The following is a 12,685-nucleotide window of genomic DNA, read 5'->3' on the forward strand; positions in this document are numbered from 1 at the left end:
GATGACTGATTCAGGTGGGGTAACAAAGTCTAGCAGAACATTACTGGTCCCAGCAAAGAGACTAGTACCAACTGATATAGCTACTAATGAAATCCAGGAGAACTGGGAAGAGTTCAGAACAGTGTTGGGGCCAGGAAAATCCTAACTGAATTTGGCAATAATGCAATGGTCCTTGTATGTTGAAGAAGACAAATGCCACACAATTCCATTATGTGCAGAATGTGTATAACCCCAAGCTTTTTTTTTTTTTTTTTTTTCACTGAAGAACAAAAACAAATGCTAAAACTTTGCAGTTTCCTTGCCAGTTCTAAGGGTATTAGCTTGGAACATAAAGCTCATGCCAGTTTTCTTATGGATAAACACTGTGTCAAGGTGTTTATCTGGTGTTTATACATCTGGCGAAAGTAACAACTTAGGGCTTGCTAAAAGCATAGTTACACCACTGTCACAGTATTTGCAGTATTAATGTTCTCAAATAGCTGCTGTAAGCATTTGGTAGAGACTTGATGATTGTTCAGTTCTGGTCATAGAGCAGTTCTTGTACATCTTTTGTGATGATAGCCATGCTGGTATTGTAGGCAGAAATGATTTTGGTTGTGCAGATTCTGTTCCCACATGAGTGTTGGTTGGAAGAATGTGCTTCAATGTGCTTATTATAGTGTGTAGGAAATCCTAGACTGAAAACTAGAATAACATTTAAACAGACAACTTTGTTTTTGAAATGCTTCTTGGTCACAGTGTTATAGACACAAGTCACAGTAATTTCTTCCAGGTGTTTTGTCCCCAGTCCATTTTTATAACAACTTATGGAAGTATATAACTAAACTTATCATTATAAGAGAGGAATTTGCTACCTACTTCACCTTCCTATTAAGCTGTCAGCAGAGACAAATGGTTAATTTATTTTTTAAAACAGTTTTATTTTCAAAACAAATTTCTGTATCTAAAAAATTGTATTATTCTTAAAGTTAGTGTTTTTGGCCCTGAGGGTATGAATATGAAGCAAATATGCTGTTTTGCTGCAGTTGATTTCAAGGCAGTCTTTCTAGGTTATGACTGTTTGGCATGTAACCCTTCCCTTAGGCTGTGAAAACATTCCTCTGTAACCTTGTCAAACTAAGCTGAAAGCAGTTTAAATATATAGCAGGTAACAATTTGCTTCTTTTGCTTTGTTTTTTAAAATATTTTTCCATAAAATAATGATTTCAGGTCTTTAAAAATATGACAAATGATATTTGGCTAGCTCTTCAGTGCAAAGCTCAGGCTAACTGAGGTCTTGACATAAAAATTATTGCTTTTAATGTACTTTCAGTGCTTCACAATTATTTTTTTCCTCATACTTGTGCCTCTGAAATGCTGATCTGTTCTGCAAAATAATTTTTCAAAAATTGAGTTCTTCCAGAAGAAGTGATCATGATTGAATAGTATTTAGGTCTACCACTTCAGAGCTCTACTACCATACAGCACTGTTTGGTTGAGGTTGAGGGGCATTATGAATGCCATAAAACTAGGCCAGGCAGCACAGTGTCAAAATTTGTGCATCCTATCTAAAACTTTATTTAATCACTATGGAAAAACATCACTATGCAGTTATAACCAGACAAAGTGAGATTTAATTACAAGTTTTCTTTAAAAAAAGAAAGTGCCAGCAAAAGTTGTTTTATTTTAGAAAGGCTGAGCATATCTGTTTCTTTCCAAGAGGTATCTGCTCATGAGCCTCTCTACGCACATAGTACACGAGAGACAAGAATTGAAATTCTTGTGCTTGAGATCTGTCAAACTTCCCTCAAAGGAAATGCCATAATCATGAAGTATTAGGTGAGAGGAGGAGAAAGTGAAGCTTTAGAATTAATCACGTCAGAGAGAAAGAAAATGAACACAAGCACCAAATTTGGTAGCTTTAGAACAGCTTAGGGATGATGTATTTCTAAATCCATCTTAGACAAAATGCATTGACAGTCCCAGAAATCTATGCTAGAATCTAAGATTCCCCTTCCAATACAGGTCCCTAAACACCTGACCCCACTTTTCTTTTTGTTGGATGGTAGCATTAACTGTGCCATACAAGTGGAATATCCGGTTGGAATGACTGAGTCAGCAGCTTCCTTGACTTCATTTTTTGCATGGAAGTTTCCAAACATCTCTTCTGTACATGTCCATTGATGCTTAATTCCTAAGCAAGCTGAGCTGTGCAGAACTTGCCTGGTGCCCTGTCACCCCAGCAATGTTTAGGGCACTCTCCTGGCACACTGGACATGACCCATGTACTCCTGTCAACGGACTGCACTTAAAGGGGAATTTAAGGAAAATTAAAGTCAACTAGGAGCTAAGGCACACTGTAGGAAGAGGATACTGTAGGTTGGGTTCCCTCAGACAGAGAAAAAACATGCTTTTAACTTCCTAGCAGGTGAGCATTTTTAAGAGTGTGCTAGTGAGTAATAGCATCAATATTTTAAAGGGAGAGAATGACCGTTGATAAATGTTGTGCAAAAAACTTTGAATATTTTCAAAATGAGATTTTCAAATATTATACACAGAAATATGCCTAAATATCACAGAATCACAGAATTGTCTAGGTTGGAAGAGACCTCAAGATCATCTAGTCCAACCTCTGACCTAACACTAAGAAGTCCTCCACTAAACCATATCACTAAGTTCAACATCTAAATTTTGTTCAACATCTAAGTTCAACTAAGTTCAACATCTATTTTAAAGACCTCCGGGTTTGGTGACTGCACCACTTCCCTGGGCAGCCCATTCCAATGCCTAAGAACCCTCTCAGTAAAGAAGTTCTTCCTAATATCTAACCTAAACCTCCCCTGGCACAACTTCAGCACATTCCCCCTTGTCCTGTCACCAGGCACATGGGAGAATAGACCAACCCCCACCTCGCTACAGCCTCCTTTAATGTACTTATAAAGAGCGATAAGGTCGCCCCTGAGCCTCCTTTTCTCCAGGCTGAACAAGCCCAGCTCCCTCAGCCGCTCCTTGTAGGACTTGTTCTCCAGACCCCTCACCAGCTTCGTCGACCTTCTCTGGACTTGCTCAAGACGTCCTTCTTGTAGCGAGGGGCCCAAAACTGAACACAGTACTCGAGGTGTGGCCTCACCAGAGCTGAGTACAGGGGGACAATCACTTCCCTAGACCTGCCCGCCACACTGCTTCTTATGCAAGCCAGGATGCTGTTGGCCTTCTTTGGCCACCTGAGCACACTGCTGGCTCATATTCAGCCGACTATCCACCAATACTCTCAGGTCCTTCTCCGCCAGGCAGCTTTCCAATCACTCATCTCCCAGCCTGTAGCTCAGCTTGGGGTTATTGCACCCCAGGTGAAGGACCCGGCACTTGGCCTTGTTGAACTTCATACAGTTGACTTCATACAGCCCATCGGTCCAGCTTATCTAGATCCTCCTGCAGGGCCTTCCTACCCTTGAGCAGATCGACACACGCACCTAACTTGGTGTCATTTGCGAACTTACTGAGGCTGCACTTGATCCCCACATCCAGATCATCGATCAAGACTGAGGCAAAGAAGGCATTAAGCATCTCCGCCTTTTCCTCATCTTTTGTAACTAAGTTCCCCCCCCACATCCAGTAAAGGCTGGAGATTCTCCTTCATCCTCCATTTAGCATTGATGTATTTGTAAAAACATTTTTTGTTATCTTTAACGGCAGTAGCCAGATTGAGCTCCAGATGAGCTTTGGCCTTTCTAATTTTGTCCCTGCACTGCCTCGCAACATCTTTACAGTCCTCCCGAGTGGCCCGCCCTCTTTTCCAAAGAATGTAAACCCTGTTTTTTTCTCCCAAGCTCAAGCCACAATTCTCTTTTCAGCCAGGCCAGTCTTCTTCCCCGACGACTTGTCTTTGGGCACGTGGGGACAGACCACTCCTGTGCCATTAAGATTTCCTTCTTGAAGAGCGCCCAACCTTCCTGAATTCCTCTACCCTTCAGAACCGCCTCCCAAGGGACTCTACCAACCAGTGTCCTGAGCAGTTCAAAGTCAGCCCTCCGGAAGCCCAATACAGCGGTTTTACTGGTCCCCTTCCTGGCTTCTCCAAGAATGGAGAACTCTACCATTTCATGGTCACTCTGCCCAAGACAGTTTCCAACCACCACATCTCCCACCAGTCCTTCTCTGTTTGTGAAGGGAAGGTCTAGCGGGGCACTTCCCCTGGTAGGCTCACTAACCAGCTGCATCAGGAAGCTATCTTCCACGCTCTCCAGAAACCTCCTAGACTGCTTTCTCTGGGCTGTGTTGTGCTTCCAGGATATATCTGGGAAGTTGAAGTCCCCCACAAGAACAAGCGCTGACAATTTCACAACTTTTGTCAGCTGCCTGTAGAACTCCTCATCAGTCTCCTCATCCTGGTTCGGCGGTCTATAACAGACCCCCACCAGAATGCTTCCCTTGTTGGCCTTCCTGCTGATCCTAACCCATAGGGACTCAACCTTATCATTCCCAGCCTCAAGTTCCATGACATCAAAACTCTCTCTGATATAGAGAGCCACACCACCACCCCTTCTGTGTTGCCTGTCCCTTCTGAAGAGCCTATAGCCAGACATTGCAGCACTCCAGTCATGAGAGTGGTCCCACCATGTTTCTGTGATGACAACCAAGTCGTAGCCTGCCTGCTGCACAATGGCTTCCAGCTCCTCCTGTTTGTTACCCATGCTGCGTGCATTAGTGTAGATGTATTTCAGTTGGGCCATTGCCTTCTCTCCCAGCCTTGCCATTGTTCCCCCAGCACAGCTCTAACAAGCCTTGTTTCAGCCCTGTCCCCCTTCTCACCTAGTTTAAAGCCTTCTCAATGAGCCCTGCCAGCTCCTGGCCTAGGATCCATTTTCCCCTTAGTGATTGGTCTATGAAATGTGGAAAAAGGGCCTGTCCTCTTGGGAGGAGTATAGATGTGTTGTCAGGGCCTGCAGGGACACGACGAGGAAGGCTAAAGCCCACCTAAAGATGAGGCTTGCGAAAGTGATAAAGGATAATAAGAAGGGTTTTTTCAAGTACATGTATTTAAACAGCAAGAGGAAGACTAGGGATAATGTGGGTCCCTTGCTGAATGAGGGAGGAGTCCTGGTCATGGGAGACGCTGAGAAGGCAGATATACTGAATGCTTTCTTTGCTTCAGTCTTTGCTCCAAGGACACTCCCCTGGGACTCCTTGCCCCTGACAATAGGACAAAGGGTCTGGGAAATGAAGGGCTCCCCCCTGGTGGATGTGGGAGTGCTAGAATGCTAGAGTAAATGATTAGCTCTTTAAAGTCAATATATTTTTAAGTAGTTATCCACTTAAAAGAGGCTGCGTATTACTAGAGTAGAAAGGTAGAAAGGAATTACATGTGCTTTTCCTTCTGTTATGCTTACATGCACCGAAATTGAACCAAGGTTGTAATAATATACAGATTTTTTCTTCTTTAGTTTAATTCCTAAATGTACATTTCGTTCAATCCATTTTATAAATTTTAAACAGTTCTTTTATGCTACACACATGAGCTCACTCAAACTACCAGATTTTGTATCAGCTTCAGAGCTATTTGCTTGATCCTTTTTATGTGAAATTTGAAATGCATTTCATAAAGTGCTATACAATATATTAAGATGCACTTTTCCAAAATTAATTCCAACCCCAGTTTTAAGGATGAAGTATTTCAAGTAGATAATAAGTCAGTTTTTGCTTTGTGACTAGATCTTTGTAGGACCCAAAAATTTGATTTTAAAAAGCTTGAATCATCGTAGCAATGTATGATCATAACTGCCTATTTAATATAAATTGTATTGCATTGTATTGTATTGTATTCTGATCTGAGTTCAGAGTCATTAAGATAATATTTGAATGCTTTGTAATAGTACTGTAAATGGCACAATTGTTATTTAGTACATATGGGTAGTCTGTACATGTTCCACTCAGACTTTAGGTGTGATTCATCTAATCAAATGTCACATTTGTGATGCACGTGTCTAATCCTAACTGGCCCCTTAGACTCGTTTTGTAATCAGTGGAAGAACAGTAAATGGGTATGATTCATCTCATTCTAATACAGATGTCTACAATAAATCATATGAATTGTCCCAGACATAGATTTTTCCCTCCATATCTCTAAAGGTTAGCAGAAGAATGACAAAACCTTGTTGCCCATTTTGCCACAAATCTTCTACTATAGTGTGGTAAATTACATTCTGCTGAAGCATGAAATAACAAATGGTGGCTTGATTCAAAACCCAGTGCTACTTTTCTGTACCAGAAATATCTATGTGAGCAAACTGATTTCCCAGTGTTACTGACTTTGAGTAGTAGATTGAACAGACCCTTTGATATAAATAGGATCACTCAATCAGTACAGTATGATTGGGTTTATGATCAGGTATTATATCAGGTTACTCGTAAAATAATTCTCAGTTGCAGCTGGAAATAAGCTACATACCTGCAATCATTATTGCTAAAGGGTTTAGTCACCCTTTTTATGAGGTTCATGCAGCAGTTCAAGTCTCTGCAGTGTAATGGTGGTCACAAACTAAGGATGGCTTTCCTGTAGACCCAAGGGAATCTCAGGTATTGAATTACAAGTTCAGGTTTCCTTTGGAGAAAGTAAGTGTTTAAATAGTGTTTAAACATGAAGTACAAGAGGCAGACTCCCTTGCCCAACCTTTAGAGCCCATCACAGCAGACGTTCTACCTGCCTGAAGATTGGAATTGCACCAAGGTTTTCACAGACTCACTGAGTGCTTTTGTCATCAGACTGTTCATTGTTGTTGCTTACAGCTCTCACTCACAGCAGATTTCATTACAAACTGTTTCTTTTCCAAGAAACAGATGGTATTTTTCAGCAGAAAAATAATTAGTAAAGTTTTTGAACCTGTTACACTGTAAAATGTGAACTTTTCACTTAATTGGAATCTTGAGCTGACTCACTGAAAATACATTATTTTTTTGAAATAAATTAATTAATGTTGAGTTTTGGAGATAATGACTGATAACTTAGAGGGATGTACCCTGAGATTTTGCTATGTGAAGGATCCTGCACTAGAGAAAATGAATGCACAATTTATAATAGCAATCTTCCTTAAGAATGCCAGCATAAACTGGCATTTAAGCTCACAATATGTAAATCTGCAAAGAATTTCTAAAATTGCATGATACTCCATTTCTATTTATTTAAATGTGTCTCTGATAAGTGGCTAGTTAGCTTCCTAGTGGTGTATAAAATGTGCTGCCACAATGGTTTACTTTAAAAAAACTTGTATTTCAAAATTCCCTATGAAATATTGAAACTTAGAGAAAGGATTAATAGAACATTTTAATTTGTGCTTTGTGCTGGAGATAGTTGGGTGAATTCAGAGTTACCCTTTAATTTGTAAAAACATTAAAACAAACAAACAAACAAAACAACATTAAAAGTGTTCCAGCTAGAACAGAAAAATCACGAATTTTGCCTAATATGCTCTATTAGAGAGTTGGCTGTTAAAATAATGCAGAAGGCCAAAAGGCACAGTAAATATGTCTGACAAGTACATAATCCATGTTGCTACAGCTGGGCTAGAGCTGGTACACAAATTAATCCAATTATCTCTACTGGTAGCAAAACTCAAAGTCAAGGACATGTGAGGAAATACCTAGAAGCGTGCAGGTTTCTTCAAAACTTAATGCACAGTAAAATAAAGTAAAACTTTATTTATTCATCAATTAATTTTGTATCTTCTAAAATAAGATGGGAAAATGGCAAGGTTAAATATTTAATTAATGTAATTGTAGATTTAAAACGATTAGTCCTTAAAGTCCAGATCCTTGCACATTTCTTTTACAGCAGAATCCTGAACAAGATTGCATGGAAAAAAAAAAAAAAAAAAAGTGAGTCTTTCTTTCTGCTTGTATAGCTCTAGTTCCAAAGCAGGTCTATCACAATTTCATATATATATATTTTTTCCCAACCACACAAATCAGAAGGTGCTGAAATCAGTGGTGAAAAAAACAGACCCACCCCTCCTCTCAATTTTCTTTATGCCACTAGTGCTTAGTGAATTTTTAGACTTTACATATAAACTTTAGAGAAAATGGCATATTTCCCAGTAATGCAATTGTTAGTTCTCTCTCCAGCTAAAAGCAAGGATTTAATTTATTTTTCTTGTTTGTGAGCCTTATTTATTTAAATAGAGCAGATTATGAGACTATTCAAGTTACTTTTGTTCTCTTTTGCTGTTGGTCTAATGAATGGCAGAAGTTAAAAGCATCAGAAACGAAAAAAAAATAGAAAAAATCCTCCTCAACTTTAAATGAATCCATTTGTTGTTAATTATTTTCTCTCTGTGTTTTCCTTCTTCCTTAGTGAAAACACTTTCAAGAAGACCATGTTCAGATTCTTCAAACACTGAAGAACTGCATTTTCCTCCTTTCTTCTTTGTGTTACCTTCTCTCTCTTGTCCTCTGCCACTGTTCCTAAATGGACTAAAGGCAGAAAGGGATGGATTCTAAGGGCTGAAGCTACAAAAGGTCTGAACAGGATGAGAAGGCATTTCTCTCTGCTGCCTTCCCAGAGCCCAGGGAAGTGGGACAGCTGCAGGCAGCTGGCATGCCCCCAATTCCCTGCCAGGCTGACCAAGTTCTTCTGTCCAGCTCCACATTCCCAGCCCAGAAATCCCTCACTGGGAATGACTGTCTGTCTGGGACACTTAGTACTGTGGGTCTTTACTTGTGCAGCCTATTTCCAATTTTTTCCTCTCCCTACCCCTCAGTAACAACTTTAACTTATTGACAATTAATCCTATATAGAATCATAGAATCATAGAATATCCTGAGTTGGAAGGGACCCTTAAGGATCATCAAGTCCAACTCTTGACACCGCACAGGTCTACCCAAAAGTTCAGACCATGTGCCTAAGTGCACAGTCCAATCTCTTCTTTCTCTTCATGGTTCAGACGTGAAAGAATTAGGAAATCTGGGCTCACAAGCAAGACTTCCCGTATATTTTGATCCCGTATCTTAAGCCAGATAATGGCTTGAAATCTAGTCAGGAGAATCTTTGCTGAAATTTCAGTTTTATCTGACCAATTTCCTGCAGTGATGGGTGCAGGTTTAAGTGTCTTCAATCCTCCCACTTAGCTTGGAGCTTTAGACCTGGCCAAAGCCCTTCCAAATCTCAAACCACGAGGGAGACAAAGCAGTACACTACATCACAAAGCCAAGATAATGTTTCTTTGTCTTCAAGAAGTGATTTACAAAAAGCTAAGGAAATAACTCTGATATTCTCATTTCTCTACAGGAGACCAGAAGATAGGCCTGTCAAAGTGTTCAAGCATACTCCTAAATCCAGATGAATTGAATAGGCAGAAACAGGTGCATAAGTATTTTGCTGAATCAAAGTTGCAACTGCAGTATATTTAGAAAAGATAATGTTTGCAATATAGAAAAATCTGTTTTTTTCTAAAATGACTGTGTCCACAGGAAGGTAAAGGACATCTCTATATGGTCTCTAACATGATTTATTAAACACAGAATATTCCCCAGCAGAGCTTGTTGCACTGCTCAAGAAGACAAGGAAGCGTGGAGACATTGTTTTACAAATCCCATGTGGAAAGAATTCTTTAAAATGAAATCCTCATTGAAACAAAATGTCAGAAATACTTATGATAAAAGGAAGAAACCATTACTTTTGTCTTAAAGATCTTATAAAAATACTTTAAATAAGGCTTTTGTTATTTTTTCCTTTTCAGTACAAATGGCCTAAGCAAAGCACAAGCATGCTAATCTTCTTATCCCTCCTGTTACTATTTTATGAAAAAAAACACATCGATGAAGTTTAGAGCTTGAACTAAGATTGGAGCAAGTGGCCCAGACAATTCATAGTTATGCTATTACTTTCAGAAGTCCTTCTTTTCAGTTTGTAGGGTACCAATTACAAGATATTCTCTCACATCTTTTCAAACAGAAAAAAAAATATATATATATTCTATATATATTATATATATATATAATATATATTATATAATTTGGCATCAGAGTAGGTGTGGGTCATTGTTAGCAACACGATAAAGGCTCAACAGTAAAAAAATAAATCTGCATAATGACAAAACTAAAACTTCTTTCAGTATCAGGAATGTTCTCTGGTGTGCATCCTTCAGGTCTTGGTGATTAATTCCAATTGCATCCTTTGAAATAGGAAAGTACAATGGTAACCAGCCGGCTTCTCAAAACCAAAATGCATTAGAATGACAGCAACTTCTAAACTGAAGCTTGGCGAGGCGCTGGGAGTGATGCCACATACTGCGGGGCTCAGATGTGCTTTGACTGGAGGAGTGCTTCCAGCTTAGCACCACCAAACCCTGTAATGTTTGGGAGGCAGATGGAGACAAGCAATCTGCCACTGCCATCTGGAACCAAACCCTTGCATGAAAACAGAACTGCTGTGGAAAAGTCACAGAGCATATGTCCCAAGCAAAGATTGTAAAGTTTGGAGTCTGTTTTTCACATGTCTGTTGTCCCTAAAACTGACCCACCAGTGCCTTTTGATTGTTCATCATCCTGGTAATAAAGTGTTACCAACTGAGCATAACTGATGTCTATATCTGGAGTTTTCTTCCTCTCTTTCAGAGGTTTTTTTTTTTTGAAAAAGAAATCCAAAAATAACTCAAGTATCTTCAGTAAACTGACTTCCCTAGACATGAAATTTGTGTGATAGATGTTTGACTGAAGCAGTACGATTGGAGAATAAACATATGTGCTCTTGTTACTTTGAGAAGGTGCCTGACAGGTCCTTCCTCTAGCCAGGATAATAATGGCTGGTAATACAGTATTGTGAATGCAGACAGTGTGTGTGAAAAGGATGCTCAAAACTGTCTTGTCCATAACGATTCATAATTGTTAATAATGAAGAGAAGGATGACCAGATTAAACAGTAAGCAGGGACTTACAAAGACTAGCATTTTGTGGAATAAGATATAGATCGGTGTTTAGAAATTTATACATGTTTATGCTAACATTTCTAAGAGCCTAGTATTGTGTTAGATCTGATGTTAGTCCTTAATATATAGTTCATAGATTACCAATTAATATACAGCACTAATAAGTCAATGAATTTTTATGTTCTCACATGAGTTAAACTAAATTAATTCAGCAGTTTTTCCATGTGAAAAAACCTTCACTGCCTTCCTTTAAGCAATGGAGAATTTAGTGACCATGATAGTAAGGTCCATGTTAGAAGACATCCTCTCTCTCCTTTTCTCTCTCTCCCTCCATCCATCTATCCATCTATCTGTCTATCTACTTATCTCTCTATCATGCTTAATGATTTACTGTCCAACTGCTGCTCACTGTAGTCTGAATGTATGTCTTCAGGTGCCTTGACCCCTCCACAGTGCAGCCAAAGAGGTTTTTCCATCAGAGCTCCTGGAAGAAAGGTGGTTTATGTACAGAAGTGGCCTCTTCTGAAGATGTGATGGCAGGAGAAAGCAGGGCATTATCTCATCCACAGTCTGGGCATCTGCAGCTCAATGGGAGTCACAAGGCAGCCCAGCCCTCCCCCGGTGAAGAAGTTGTCATCTTTCCTATGTCATGTGTTCCATATTGTGTTCAAAGATCACAGAATAGGATCACAGAGTGCAACCTCCAAAGTGCTGTAAATATGTGCATAATAGGCCAATTGGGATAGGATGAGAAGATGGGGACTAACCGCAAGTGTGAGGAGGTGCATTTTAAGTGTTCCAGATTCACCGAGCCTCAAAATAACAAGACTGTAATCATAAATGGTCCTAGTGAAATGTTTGGTCCTAGTGAAACTCCTGAGATAAAAGCAAGTGGTCTGAAGAGAGAATATGACAAATATGAGCCCACAGTATGGTGAACACCAAATGTGAAATTCTGTCAATATCATTAGATTTTTTAACATTTTTTTCCTGATTTTCTTTATTAGCTGTCAATGTTCTAATAATATTGTTTGATTACATCCTGGTGCTGGAAATCTTGTGGTTTAAGTACTGGCAATGTGCAGGACTTCTTCCCTTCCTGAGACAAGTAAGAATGCATCCTGGGCATGCACCAAGTTCCTCCCAGTACTCAATGTAGTGAAAACAGTATTGAGCTCTTCAAGGACTAGAGAGCCTTCACAGGGCTTCACAGGGCTGCACTTGGATGCAGGGATTTTGAGAAAAGAAAAATGAAGGCTTATCCCTGAAATGTACATTTAAAAAAAAACAAACACTTAGGTTTAATAATTTCCAATGACGCATATTGTGAATTCACTTCTTTATTTGCAAGGACATGTACAAAGGTTAATTCAAAAGTAGTTTTCCTCTGAATAGGCCTTTTATGTCTCTCTCCTGCCTTCAATAGCTGCAGGAATGAGTGCCAGATGAGACAGCTGTATATCTACAGATAAAAATTGAAAGTTACCCCCTTCTGAGTCATCAGTAACTAAGTCTCTTGTGGTCATTAACAGTTTCCATGACTTCACACACAATGTCCTCAATGTTTGCAGCAAGTTTTTTTTTTTTTTTTTTTTTTTTTTTTTTTTTTTACTACCAGAGGACTATATTTTTTCTTAACGTCTTCTTCTGTCTCTGTACATTTGGTTTGTCTACGTACAAATAACCATAGAAAGGCAATGGCACAATAATGAAGAATATTTTTGCAGAGAATCCCTCCTCTACGAGCAATAACCTTTCAAATAGTGGAGCAGATCATCTTATCACAG

This window comes from Aythya ferina (genome assembly GCF_964211825.1).
Source record: "Aythya ferina genome assembly, chromosome: 3".
Lineage (NCBI taxonomy): Eukaryota > Metazoa > Chordata > Aves > Anseriformes > Anatidae > Aythya > Aythya ferina.